The sequence below is a fragment of the Cibotium barometz genome, chromosome 3, assembly GCF_041138505.1.
Source record: "Cibotium barometz isolate CiBa-2024 chromosome 3, ASM4113850v1, whole genome shotgun sequence".
NCBI classification, from domain to species: Eukaryota; Viridiplantae; Streptophyta; class Polypodiopsida; order Cyatheales; family Cibotiaceae; genus Cibotium; species Cibotium barometz.
In genome coordinates this window covers 39,427,677-39,440,750 of record NC_141048.1, presented here as the reverse complement: position 1 = coordinate 39,440,750, position 13,074 = coordinate 39,427,677, and positions in this window count along the sequence as shown.

Genomic DNA, 13,074 nt, shown 5'->3' with positions numbered 1-13,074 from the left:
AGAATTTAATTCAAATCCATCTTTTCTTAATTATCATGGAAAGTCATCTTTTAACTAAAATATCAATACCTATTTGTTTGAAAAAAATTAAAATCCTTCTTTTTCTCATTTCAATAAGTGCAATCCAATCATCATGGGAATTCCTCTTTTTCCTAAATTAAATCTATTAAAATTCTTCTTAAAAATTACATAAAAATAACCATTAATTCCTTTAAGCTAAAAATTTCACTTTTCTCATCTAAACATTTGAATTTCAATATAGTAGGAATTCCTCTTTTATTGTTTAAACTTATCTATACAAAAAGATAAATTTAATTAAATTTTTCTCTTAAAATTTAAATAAAAATCTCCATTAATTCCTTTGCACTAGGAATTACACTTTCTTCATTTAATTAATTGGATTCCAATATGGTGGGAATTCCTCTTTCATCATAAAAATTTATCTATACGAAAAGATAAATTTAATTATATTTTCTCTTAAAAATTAAATAAAAATCTTCATTAATTCCTTTGCACTAGGAATTATACTTCCTTTATTTAAATATTTGAATTTCAATATGGTGGAAATTCCTCTTTCATCATAAAAGTTTATCTATACAAAAAGATAAATTTAACTAAAATCTTTCATAAATTATTCATTATTTTAGCATTCCAATTTTATTCTCTAAATCATTGGAATACATGGATTTCCAATGTCATGGGGATTACTCTTTTAACATAAAAATAAATTACCAAAAATTTCTCTTTTTCCTAATTTACTAATTATGCATAATCATAGAAATAAATTTCTTCACGATTACAATGAGAATCATTCAATTAATCTAGGATGATAATTCCTAGAATATGGGAGGAAGTCCTCTTTTCATATTATGAATGAAAATATTTTATGTGTTTATTTTACAGAAATTTTACCATAGCTCCGCTACTATTACTGATAATTCTCAATTTACTTTAGAGAATGAAGTTTAATATTATTAGTATGATTAGAATGACCACTAATTGGATCATTATCGAAATATGGATTGATTCATAATTTCTCTATGAAATAAATATCATAAAAGCATTAAAAAGCCATTATTTTGGCCTCCAATTAGACAAGCATAAAAGTTACTTTTGGATTAGAGAAATGCTTCATTGATGAGAAGCTTCATTTGGATTGAGAATAGGTCGTAGGAATGACCTTTCTTTGGGGGGAGAGAGAGAAATGCTTAAAAACTATTAAAATTAAGCATAAATGGAAATTTATGTGTTTCTTTATTTCAATACATTAAAGCATTTCAATAATATTCAAAAGCCATTCAAATTAAAGCTTCTCAAGCTTGAGAGGGGTTGAGAAGAAAGAAACATTTAGAAATTATAGAAAAAAGACCATAATCCACTCTTTACCTCCTAAAATGTTTGATTCTTTAGTCCTCACTGTAGAGGCCCCCAACCAATCAATTGGTTTGGTATGTCATAGGAGTCACCAAGGAAGATTGAAGAGAGAGAGAAGCTCCAATCTCTTCAATTTTATAGAGGTTTTTAGAGGATAATAGAAATTAAGCTTAGTTTAGAGTAATACCGGCATAGTTTAGTTCACAAATAATAATACAAAGGAATGAGGGTTTATTTATAGGAGAGGGAGGCCACTAACTGAGTCCAACTGAGTTCTAGAATTTTTCAGCTTCAATTTGTGGCTAAATTTGGATAAGTTTTGGACCTGTTTGGCTCCCTTTCTGATTTGGTTTGATCTAGGAGAGAGGAGAGATAAAAATATCCTATTATTTTTGAGTTTTAAACTCATCCAAGCATGTGAAATAGGCGCCTCCTTGAAGGTCTCCCTTTTCCTTACACATGTGTCAAAAATGAATGATTACTTCAAAATATCTCATTTTTTAAATAATACTCCATAATTTTTAACTAATAAACCTAGTACTTGGTCAACTCTTTATCTTATGTGGGCATTTACTCATTTTTGGGTATTTTCTTTTATTCTTTGGATTTATCTTGTTCCAACACTTGGATTAACATTATTGGTTCATAGGAACTTTAATTGGACTATAATCCAAAAATTTTCAAAAATCTAGATCCTTAGACTAAGGTCTTGTGAATCAATTTTAATTAATTCCAATTGTACCTTGGAAAATCTATTTTGATATTCTGTTTGAGGAAAATATTTTTTGATATTTGAAGAATTTATTCATCTAAAAATATCCCAATTTTGATTTACCACTCTCTAGAATTTTTTTTATCTCACTAGGCAAAACAAGGAAAAATGATATTTTCTTGTATTCAGAATCATAGAATGATTACAAAGGATTGAAGTAGAGGCTTATTTGATATTCAGGCTGAGGAGGAATCTTACATCCTCTCCCACTTGAAAAACGCGAGATGTCCTTATCTCGCAAAGTGAGGGTAATCCTTCGCCAACTCTTTGTCTTTCTCCCAGGTGTCCTCTTCAAGAGGGAAGAACTTCCACTTTACTAAGAATTCTCTGAGGACTCTACTCCTGAGAATCTTCTCCTGAACGTCAAGGATTTCCTTTGGTTGGAGTACCATCTAGCCTTGAGTCGGAGAGATCATTTGCTCATCTCATCAAGCACGTGCTTCGGGCTAGATACATGCTTCTTAAGCAAACTGACATGGAATACATCATGTACCTTGAGATGGGGAGGCAGAAGAAGTTCGTAGGCTAGATCGCCCACTTTCTTTATGAGAGCATATGGCCCACCGTATCTGGGAGAGAGCTTCTTGTACTTCCCCCCTAAGGATAAGGAACTTCTTTTTGGTCGTACTCGATTCTTCAAACTCTCTCTCGGATCTCTTTTTATCTGCATACTGCTTTTGCCCATCTTGGGCTGTCTTTATATCTCACAGATTAATTGCATCTGCTGGTCCATGTCATCAAGCATTTGTCTGGACATTTTGACTCTGATCAATGGGTCAGACCAAGTCAACGGTGTAAGGCAATCTTGTCCATACAAAGCTTTGAAAGGACTCATCCCAATGCTCCGATGATAAGAAGCATTGTAAGCAAATTTGACCATATGCAAATGACTTAACCACTTCTTGGGTTCCCCACTATAACATGACCGAAGGATATCTTCAATTACTTGATTCACCCTTTCCGTCTGGCCATCTGTTTTGGGGTGGTAGGCTGTGCTGAGATCCAAGAAAGTTCCTACTGCTTCAAAGAATGCAATCGAGAATTTTGATGTGAATTTGGGATCTCGGTCACTTACTATCCTCCAGGGTAAACCATGCAATCTGAAGATCTCCTTAAGGAAAACTCTGGCAACTTCCACTGCAGAGTATGTTTCTTTCATTGGAATCAGATGGGCAACTTTGGTTAGCCTCTCAACTACCACAAAAATGGAGTTGTAACCTAATTGCACTGAAGATAATCCAGTGATCAAGTATATACTGATGCATTCCCACTTCATCTGTGGAATGTCTAGAGGCTGCAGTTTCCTTGGCATCTTGACTCTCTCTGCCTTGACTCTTTGCACATTAAGCATTTTCTTACATGATCAAGTACATACTTTTTGAGTCTTGGCCAGAAGAAGCTTTTCTTCACAGACATATAGGTTTTTATAAACCCTGGATGTCCAGCTATCAGGCTATCATGGGCTTCACTCAGAATTCTTCCCTTTATTTTTGCATCATTGGGGATACATAGCCGATTATTATAATATATGCATCCTTCATCCAGTTTGTATCCAAGAACTCGACTCATTTCCTAAGGAGTCTTTCTTTCCTGCATCAGAAGGGTAGCAATAGGGGCAAAGAATTTATCCTGCATGAATTTCTCCTTTGCTTCATTGATCAATGGGTTTGACACCACTGCAATTGCAAGCAAGGAGGCTTTTCTGCTGAGCGCATCTGCAACCACATTTTCTTTCCTGGGCTGATACTTTAATTCAAATTCAAATTTCTACAGGGTCTGCATCCATCTCCTTTGATGCATGTTGAGATCCCTTTGGGTGAAGATCCACTTCAAACTTTGATGATCTGTCATCAAGGTGAATCTTTGTCCTAAAAGATAATGTCTCCACAACTTCAGAGCACACAATACTTAGAGTAACTCCAAGTCATGGATGTCATAATTCCTCTCATGTGTTCTGAGTTTTCTGGATTTATAGGCCATTGCATAACCTTCCTGTATTAGAGCACTGCCTAAGGCAAATCCACTAGCATCAGTAACTACCTCAAAGGGTTTGGTAAGATCTGGCAATTTAAGGATAGGGTTAGTTTACTAAGGCTGTCTTCAGCTTGTAAAAGGCACTCTGACACATTGCAGTCCACTGAAAAAGTGTACTTTTCTTGAGAAGGTTAGTTAAAGGGGATGCTATCTGAGCATACCTAGGTATAAAGGTCCTATACCATCATCCGGTTAACCCTAGGAATCCTCCGACTTCCTTTACTGACTTGGGTTCTAGCCATTCAACTATTGCTTAGATCATGGCGGGGTCAGGAGAAATTCCATCCTTTTTGACACTATGAATCCCAAGTATTCCACCAAGTCAATAGAGAAGGAACACTTGCTCTTCTTTGCAAAGAGTTGGTGTTTCCTTAGGATTTCCAGGACTTTGCACACATGATCTTCATGGTCTGCAGCATTCTTCAAGTATACTAAAATATCATCAAAGAAGACGAGAACATGATCATCCAAGTATTCTCTTAGAATATCTTGCATAAGATGATTGAATGTCGCATAAGACGATTGAATGTCTTGCATATAAGATGATTGAATGTCGCATAAGATGATTGAATGTCGCATAAGACGATTGAATGTCTTGCATAAGACGATTGAATGTCTTGCATAAGACGATTGAATGTCATCGGGGCATTAGTTAATCCAAACGGCATGACTGTAAACTCATAATGCCCATAGCGAGTATAGAATACTGTCTTTGGGATGTCTTGCTCCTTGATTTTTATCTGGTAGTACCCAGATTTGAGATCTATCTTTGTAAACATTTGAGACCACTTAACTGATCCAAAAGTTCATCAATCCTAGGAATAGGATACTTATTCTTAATTATTAATTGATTCAATCCTTTGTAGTCAATACAGAGTCTTAATGTTCAATCTTTCTTCTTTTGAAAGAGAACGGGCGCATCCCAAGGTGAGACACTGGTGGGTCTGACAAATCCGTGCTCTAACAGTTGTCTTAACTGCTCCTTAGGTTCTATGGCTTCAGGGACTGGCATTTTGTATGCATGCTGGGCTACCGGCTGAGCTCCGGGGGTTAATGCGATCTCATGATCTACTTCACAAGATGGAGGCATCTCAGTCAGCTCTTCAGGAAATACATCTGTATACTCACTTAACCACTCTGGTCCTTTAGCCTTGCATTTTATGTCTACTAGATTCATTTTAACGACATACACAGCTTGCCTTTTTCTGAGCCCTTTTAATACCTTGGAAGCCTTGACTAATTGCAGCATTGGGGATCCGAAATTTCCAATTCCTTGAACTTTATTCCTGTAAAGGTCTAGGAAAGAGATGGTTCCTTTGTGAGACAATGAATGTCAGTCGGATTCTTTTTGTAGCCAAACCATTCCAAGGATTCCGTCATATATTCCCAGGGGTAGAACTCTGAATTGGCACTCTGTTACGTTCCCATCTAAGCTAGACTGAATAAGGTCAGTCTCAAGGTGAGTGAAAAGAATCTTCCCACTGGCTAATTTCACTTGCATAGGTTTTCTTGATTTTTGATTTAGGACTAATTTATGTAGACATCCCAGGGAAATAAAAGAATGAGAACTCCCTGAATCAATCAAAAGCTTGAATTTCTTACCCTGGTACTCTGCTAGAGTCTGGAGGACTGAGAATTGACGGTTATTTCCCTGATGCTCAATTGCTGGATAGCTTAGCTATGGTGACTGCTCTGGCTACTGCAATCTCAGGTGAAACTCTCTCTCTTTGGTTATTCCAATTTTGGGAGGGAGTTTGGAGACTGCTTTGCATGGAGGCTGTAGGCTGAGCTAGCACTCTTCTGGGGTTGCCCTGATTTTGGCGCTGGGAATCCTGATTGGACTGATATGAAGGAGTCTATCTCGGAACTCTAGGACCTTGGCTTCCTTGGCCCACAGAAGGAGATGGGGAATCCTTGAGTTGGTGCCCAAGTCCTTAACATCCTAAGCATCTGTTCTCACTTCGGAGGTTTTTCCTTTGCATTCTGGAGAGAGCTAGAGTTCCTGAGAAGAATGTACTTCGAGGGAAAGGTCTTCCTTCATTTTTGAAGCTTCCCGTCGCCACATTCTAGTTAGAACCTTGGTGTCTCTTTGGAGGTACAAAGTTGGAAGAACTTCCCCAGTGTCTGAAATCTCTTGAAGGATGAGGGAGCTGGCTTTGGCGGGACTTTTATGATGAAGGCTTTGGCAAAGTCCTTCGCCATTCCGACAACTTCTGCCATGGACACTAGCTTGGCATTTTTGACCAATGTATCCAAGGGTTCGTTCATTCCTCGAATGAACCTGGCCATGAGTTGCTCTTCCTCTAGAGGTGGTGAATATTTGAGTAAAAGAGCAAAGGCTTGGTGGTATTCCTCGATGGTTTTGCTCCCCTGCTTTAGCTCTAAGAATTCGTTCATTTTGGTTTCCAAAAATCCAGGGGGACAAAATCTCTTTCTCAAAATAGGTTTTAAGGTCATTCTAGGACTGAGTATTTCTGTCCAGATGGTTGGTGTCACAGTGATTCCTCCATGCCACCCTGGCTGTTTCCGCTATTTTCAGCCCGGCAAGAGCCATCTTGCTCTACTCATTGTAGCCTGTGATGTCAAAATATTCTTCCATGGCTTCCACCCATTTCTCCACAGCCTCGCCCAGGTTCTCCCCTTCTCCTTTTGAAGGGTCCTTGGCTGAGTCCTATGAAAAGCCTTGTTGGCAAACATCAGGGTCAAGCTCATCATCTTCAGAGAGAGGGTCTGGCTAACGGTCACGGTTTCCTCGTCTCATGATTCTGCCAAAAATTATATATTATTAAATTTTTATTTTGATATCGTCCACGAGATCCTAAGACTTAAGAGGTTTGGAAAATAATTTCTTAAACAAGACAATGATCTTATTGGAGATCTACGACATATGTCTAATAACAGATTTTTTTCTTCAACAGTTTATCCATAAACAATCCGACTTATACAATAGAAAAATTTTCTCTAGAAAACATTTCTTTATTTTTATGAAAGTTGCAATATGTACATAGAGCAGCTCGGCTCTAGAATTCAAAATCTCCTCCGGAGATGCATAAGATGACGGTACTGGTGGCATAGCCATGCCCTGATACAAATGTTCACTTACTGGTGACAAGGGAGCTATTATCTTCTCCTTATTAGGAATAAAGCAACTAAGGAGTCTGTAGACTTGGCATGAAAGTCTAAAATTCCGAGGCGTTGAATGATATAGAATTACACCATGCACCATTTTCAGCTTTAACAGAATCATTGCCAATGAGAGGTTCTGCCTCAGCATTGCACGCCGGTCGCAAGAGGCATGGACATACTGCCCTGCAAATCACTTATGTTGTCATCTCTCCCCGCTGGGTCAGGAAAATATAAATCCTCGAAATGGCGTGTGTCTTGCTTGGCTTGTTTGAGTTGAAGCGGAAGAGATGAGATGCTCGAAGGCGAATGCTGTCATATCTTGAGACTGGGTGAGGTCAGGAATACAAGATAAATAGGGAACTTCCATCTATAAAAATAATTTCTTTGATTAAAAATTCTTCATTAAAGAAGCTTACGCAATAAAAATACATTATGAAAAATGCTTTTTCTGAGTTTTTATTATCAACTTCTGATAAGAATTTGTTTATCCTTATTAGCTTTGAACAATGCTCTGATACCAGCTACTGTGAGGTCCCTGCCTGCTCGCTCCGGGGCTCCTGCCGGGTGGCGGAAGCGACGTTGGCCTCCCGTGTGGGGCACGGGTCCTAGCATCCTCGGGGCCTCGCCCGCGGATGTCCGGGCCCAGAAGACTCCCCTCGCTCCGGAAGGCACGGGCGATTCTGCGAGGAAGGTGAAAAATCTTTTAACTAGGAGATTACTCTAACGAGTCAAGTCTTGACTAAATTAAACTGATCTGACCAAGCTTGAAGTCACATGGTCAGATCAAGAAGAGACTTGCACTTGGTCCATGGAATCACTGCTTTTTTCCTCATTTTCGAGGCACGGCCGATGATCCCTTCCCACAAAACAAGATCTTCTCAGGATTTAAACTGATGTCTCCTCTTCTTTGAGAAGAATGTGGCTAGGGGGAAAGGATGAGCTTGAGATTATTGCAAGTAAACACACACACACACAAGGGTAGACAAGCACACAATAGAGATGGATGGTTGAATTTTCTTCTACTCTCTTCTCTTCTCTTCTCTTCCCTATACCCAGTAACATAAAGATAAGTGTACATAATATGAGGGAAAGTACTCTTCTACTGAAACATACAAGTTTGGTCTATAGAGTGAACCCAAGTGAACTCGACTACATGATCTAGCACTAGTACTATGTCATAACTCTAGTAAACCAAAATGGTTGTCACATAGCTTATAAATCGTTGGTGACATATCACCAATAATTGCACCAATTATACCACTAGCATAAGTGTGGAGCTATTGTCCTAGCATGTCTCTACATTAGTTGAGCTTTATATCTCAACACTCCCCCTCAAGCTCAACTCCATACTCTGCACTCTAAGTAAGCTTGTGAACGTGTGGAGCTTCTTTGTACACAATGCCTTTTTGGAAATGCTAACTACCTCATCCTCGGTGCTGACATATGCAAAATCCATGTTTGGAGATGCTAACTACCTCATCCTCGGTACTGACATATACAAAATCCATACTTCTAGAATCTTCTCCCTCTCAAAGTGATGCACCTTAATATGATTTGCTCTCGCATGATACACTAGGTTACTTAATGTATGTTTCTCATATTATAAAACAATAAATGATAACAACCCTATCCATGGGCTTTCTCATATTTGTAAGTAGATTCTACAACTAAGCAACCTCACATATGCTACCTAGCAGTGCTTATGTCCTCAACCTCTATACTTGACAAAAAGCAACCATTGGTTGCTTCTTTCTACTTTGATGAACAACAACACTCCCAAAATAAAACATAAAATCACTATTGGAAAACCTCTAGTGGATCTCTTGTATGAGATACTACCAACCTAATCCACGTCTATATACCCATGTACCTATACTTGTACCTATCCTCTAGCCTCATATAAAAGTACATAATGCATTGTGGAATTTATGTACTTGAGTGTTAACTCCATCAGTACTTGGTTGACAAAAAGCAACCATTGGTTGCTTCTTTCTTCTTTGACTAACAACAGTACTCCCAAAAGAAATCATAAAATCACTACTTGAAAACTGATAGTGGATCTCTTGTCTGAGACACTACCAACCTAATCCATGTCTATATACCCATGTACCTATACTTGTACCTTTCCTCTAGCCTCATATAAAAGTACATAATGCATTGTGGAATTTATGTAATTGAGTGTTAACTCTGTTGGTTAACATAGTTTTGCATGTCTAATACTGTAAGGTGCTTTGCCATCTTACTAGCACAAATGAGCTCTTATCTTTTATAAGACAAAATTGGAACATATAGAACATGCGTATAATGGTAAATAGGGAAAGTCTAGGAACTTAATATACATAGTTACTTTTAAGACTAGTAATAGAGGCTAGGCCATTTTTTAATTTGATTGGCCTAGTGTAGTCACTTGTATATAAGTCTTTTTTGAGAATAAGTAATTAAAAATTATTCCCTTGCAATAGTTTTCTTGTGAGCTCTCCTTATTCCCTCTTATTTTTACTTTGCCATTGAATCTTTCTTGCTTGATGGATGCATGCTAGATAGGTTTGATTGTAAGTTTTCTTCTTGCATTAGATTCCTCTCCTTCCTTTGTCTTTTGTGAGAGAGAACCACCACGTAACGATGAATCTCTATTGCCTCCATCAAATCATAGAGATATCTCCCTTTACCTCTTTGGTAAGGAGGATTCCAATGTGACAATGGAGTGAAGAATTGAGGACAAGCTAGTGCACCTACATGAGAAGTTACATATTACAGCTCTAAGACAAGACTTAATGACACATGCTTCAGCAAGGCTAAGTTAAACTCTTGACTTGAACATATTTAGCACTGCTAAGGACTAGCCTAGGTTTGAGCTTCTTTTTTTTGTCCATTCCAAGCTATTGAGATTAACCAATATTGTTCGGTGCTAATTAGGAAGTCACACTCCAAAAAACATGCAATTTTTAGAGACTTGGATGTGTTTGTTTGTTGCTTCTTCTTTAGATTTCAAGTTTATGTTACATTAATACATTCTATATTCATCTATTAGTAGGGCAAAACTCTCATTTTTTGGTGATTTGCATAAAATTGGAGCCTAAGAGGCTGATATTTCATTGCTTTAATCTAAGGATTAGCTTAGCAAATGTGATTAAGAGTGGAATCCACTCTAAAAACATGAGTATTGAGCTCCATTAGGTTGAATTAGAGTGAAGTTGTTAATTTTTGTTCATGCATTTCATAAGTTTTCATAAATTATTTATGCATTGTTGAATTGGTAGACTAGAAGCATGCAAAATCATCCAAAACCAGTTATATCACAAACCTTAATTAGGATAAGAAACACTAAACACACCCCATGAAATCCAAAAATCACAAAACTACCAAAAACCAAGCCAAACCAACTCTCGAGATGCAAAATCATCCAAAACCAATTATATCACAAACCTTAATTAGGATAAGAAACACTAAACACACCCCATAAAATCCAAAAAATCACAAAACTACAAAAAACCAAGCCAAACCAACTCTCGGGATTGGGGATGTTAGCCCACAATCCTGCACTGCAATATATGAACTTAGACATGTGAGCCATGAACTGTGAGTTGTGGAGCATGAAGATGTGAGCCATAAGCTTGGACACGTAAGCTGTGAGCCTCAAGGTGAGTATATCTAATATAGTATGAACTAATTATTATAGCCATAAAATATAGTACAAATATAGTATGAGCTAATTATTATAGCCATAAAATATAGCCTGCCCATGTCCTTGGCATATATTCTTATCATACAATCTATACCAACTACAAATTCCAAGGAGAATTCTTGTCCTTTATAATTATTAAAGAATTAAGTACATAAACCACCTCATAGGCCTTGTTCCTAGATTTCTATGCCCTAGATAGGCCTATTTCACACTAGGGAAGTATATGAGCTGAGTTCATACAAATAAAGGCTTGAGCCTATAAACGTGAGCCTGGACACATAAACCTATATGCGTGAACTTGGACATGTGAGAGCCGTGAGCCATGAGCATGGAGACATGAGTCATGATGAGCTGTACAAGTGGACCTTTATATATGAACCTAGATACATGAGCTATGAGCCCTCAGCCTAAAGATGTGAGCCATGAGCCCAGACACATGAAGCTATAGACGTGAGCATATAGGCAAGAGCCTAGAGATGTGAGTCTAGAGGCTGATGAACCTCTACATGAGCCTAGAAAAAAAGAACATAAAAAGTTCATATAAAAAATAATAAAACATACATATATTTATTTGAAACAATTCTTAAACTTGATCGAGAATCACCTAGGACCTTTAGTGTGAACCTGATCTGGCTAATTATTGAAAACAATAATATAGTCAATTGTGACCTCCTCAAAACCAATAAGCCTTTCATTCCACCAAACTACTCAACAAAGTGCTCCCCAAAAGGATAGACTCCTTCATCTCCACCTCAAGAGGAGCTTTGGGAGGAAAATGAGCCAATGAAACATATAATATTAAAAATAAATAGAACAAGCAAAATACTCAATACACAATATTGGGTCCAATTTCCCCCCACATAAGGGTGAGCCCATGCTTTCTCTTGGTGTACTTAAATATATTTCTTGGGTAGATTTTGGGGCTTAAAAGTAGTATGCTTTACAAAAATGTCAACTTCTTCAAGAATGGTATTTTTCAAAAGTGGCTTGCTTCAAAATAGCTTTCTTAAGCATGCAAGCTAGGCTTTCTATCAAAATAGATGTGAGCCTTCAACCTTATAAAAGTGCATATGTCTAAAAAATGATATATGCACAAGGGAGCTTTCACATGTCTTAATCAACATATATACATTGCTAATAAATATGAATAGTGCCCAAATAAATTAATGGCTCTTCTTATCACAAAATCAAATATTATTTGTTGATATTAAAAATTGGTCATCTCAAGATTTATTCCTGACCAACACCAGCTCACCTTCATTATTCAGTCCAATGATTTGCACTTGCATCAACTAAGCCAATTAATTAATAAATTAATTGATTAAAAATAAACATCCATATGAAAGTTTATATCAATAAGACAATGTAACCAATACTCTCACATATGTACGGATTCATCCACATACACATGAAGTAAGCTATGATTGCTTGGATTTAAAAAGGCATCCCAAACCTGTTTAGGAGAATTCATAACATAAAAACTTGGGAATAAAATATGCCATGACTTCTTTTAAGAATCCATATGTACACAACATGGAAATATATAAAATATTCCATGAATTTATTCTTAATAACATGCCTCGGGGGTGACAAGAAACCGTTCTCAGTTCTCACAAAATCATCAAAGATAATAATGGGCTAGTATCCCTATAATAATGGGCTAGTATCCCTATAAGATGTAATCAAGGATGGATAGGCGGCAAGGGCATAAAAACCTGGGAATAAAATATGCCATGAATCCTTTTAAGAATCTATAATTACACAACATGGAAATATATAAAATATTCCATGAATTCATTCTCAAAAACATGCCTCGGGGAGTCACAAGCAACTATTCTCAGTTGTCACAAAATCATCAATAATAATACTGAGCTAGTATTGCTGTAAGATGCAATCAAGGATGGATAGGTGGCGAGGGCATGATCAAGTAACCACCCATTGAGAATCTTTGATGGGGTGACATTTATACTTGACTAAATACCTATGATAACCATTGCATTTGGTTCTTGTCTAATTAGGTGAATGGAAAGAAAAAATTTACAAATACATGAATATTTAGTAAAGAGTTGACAAAATACTATAT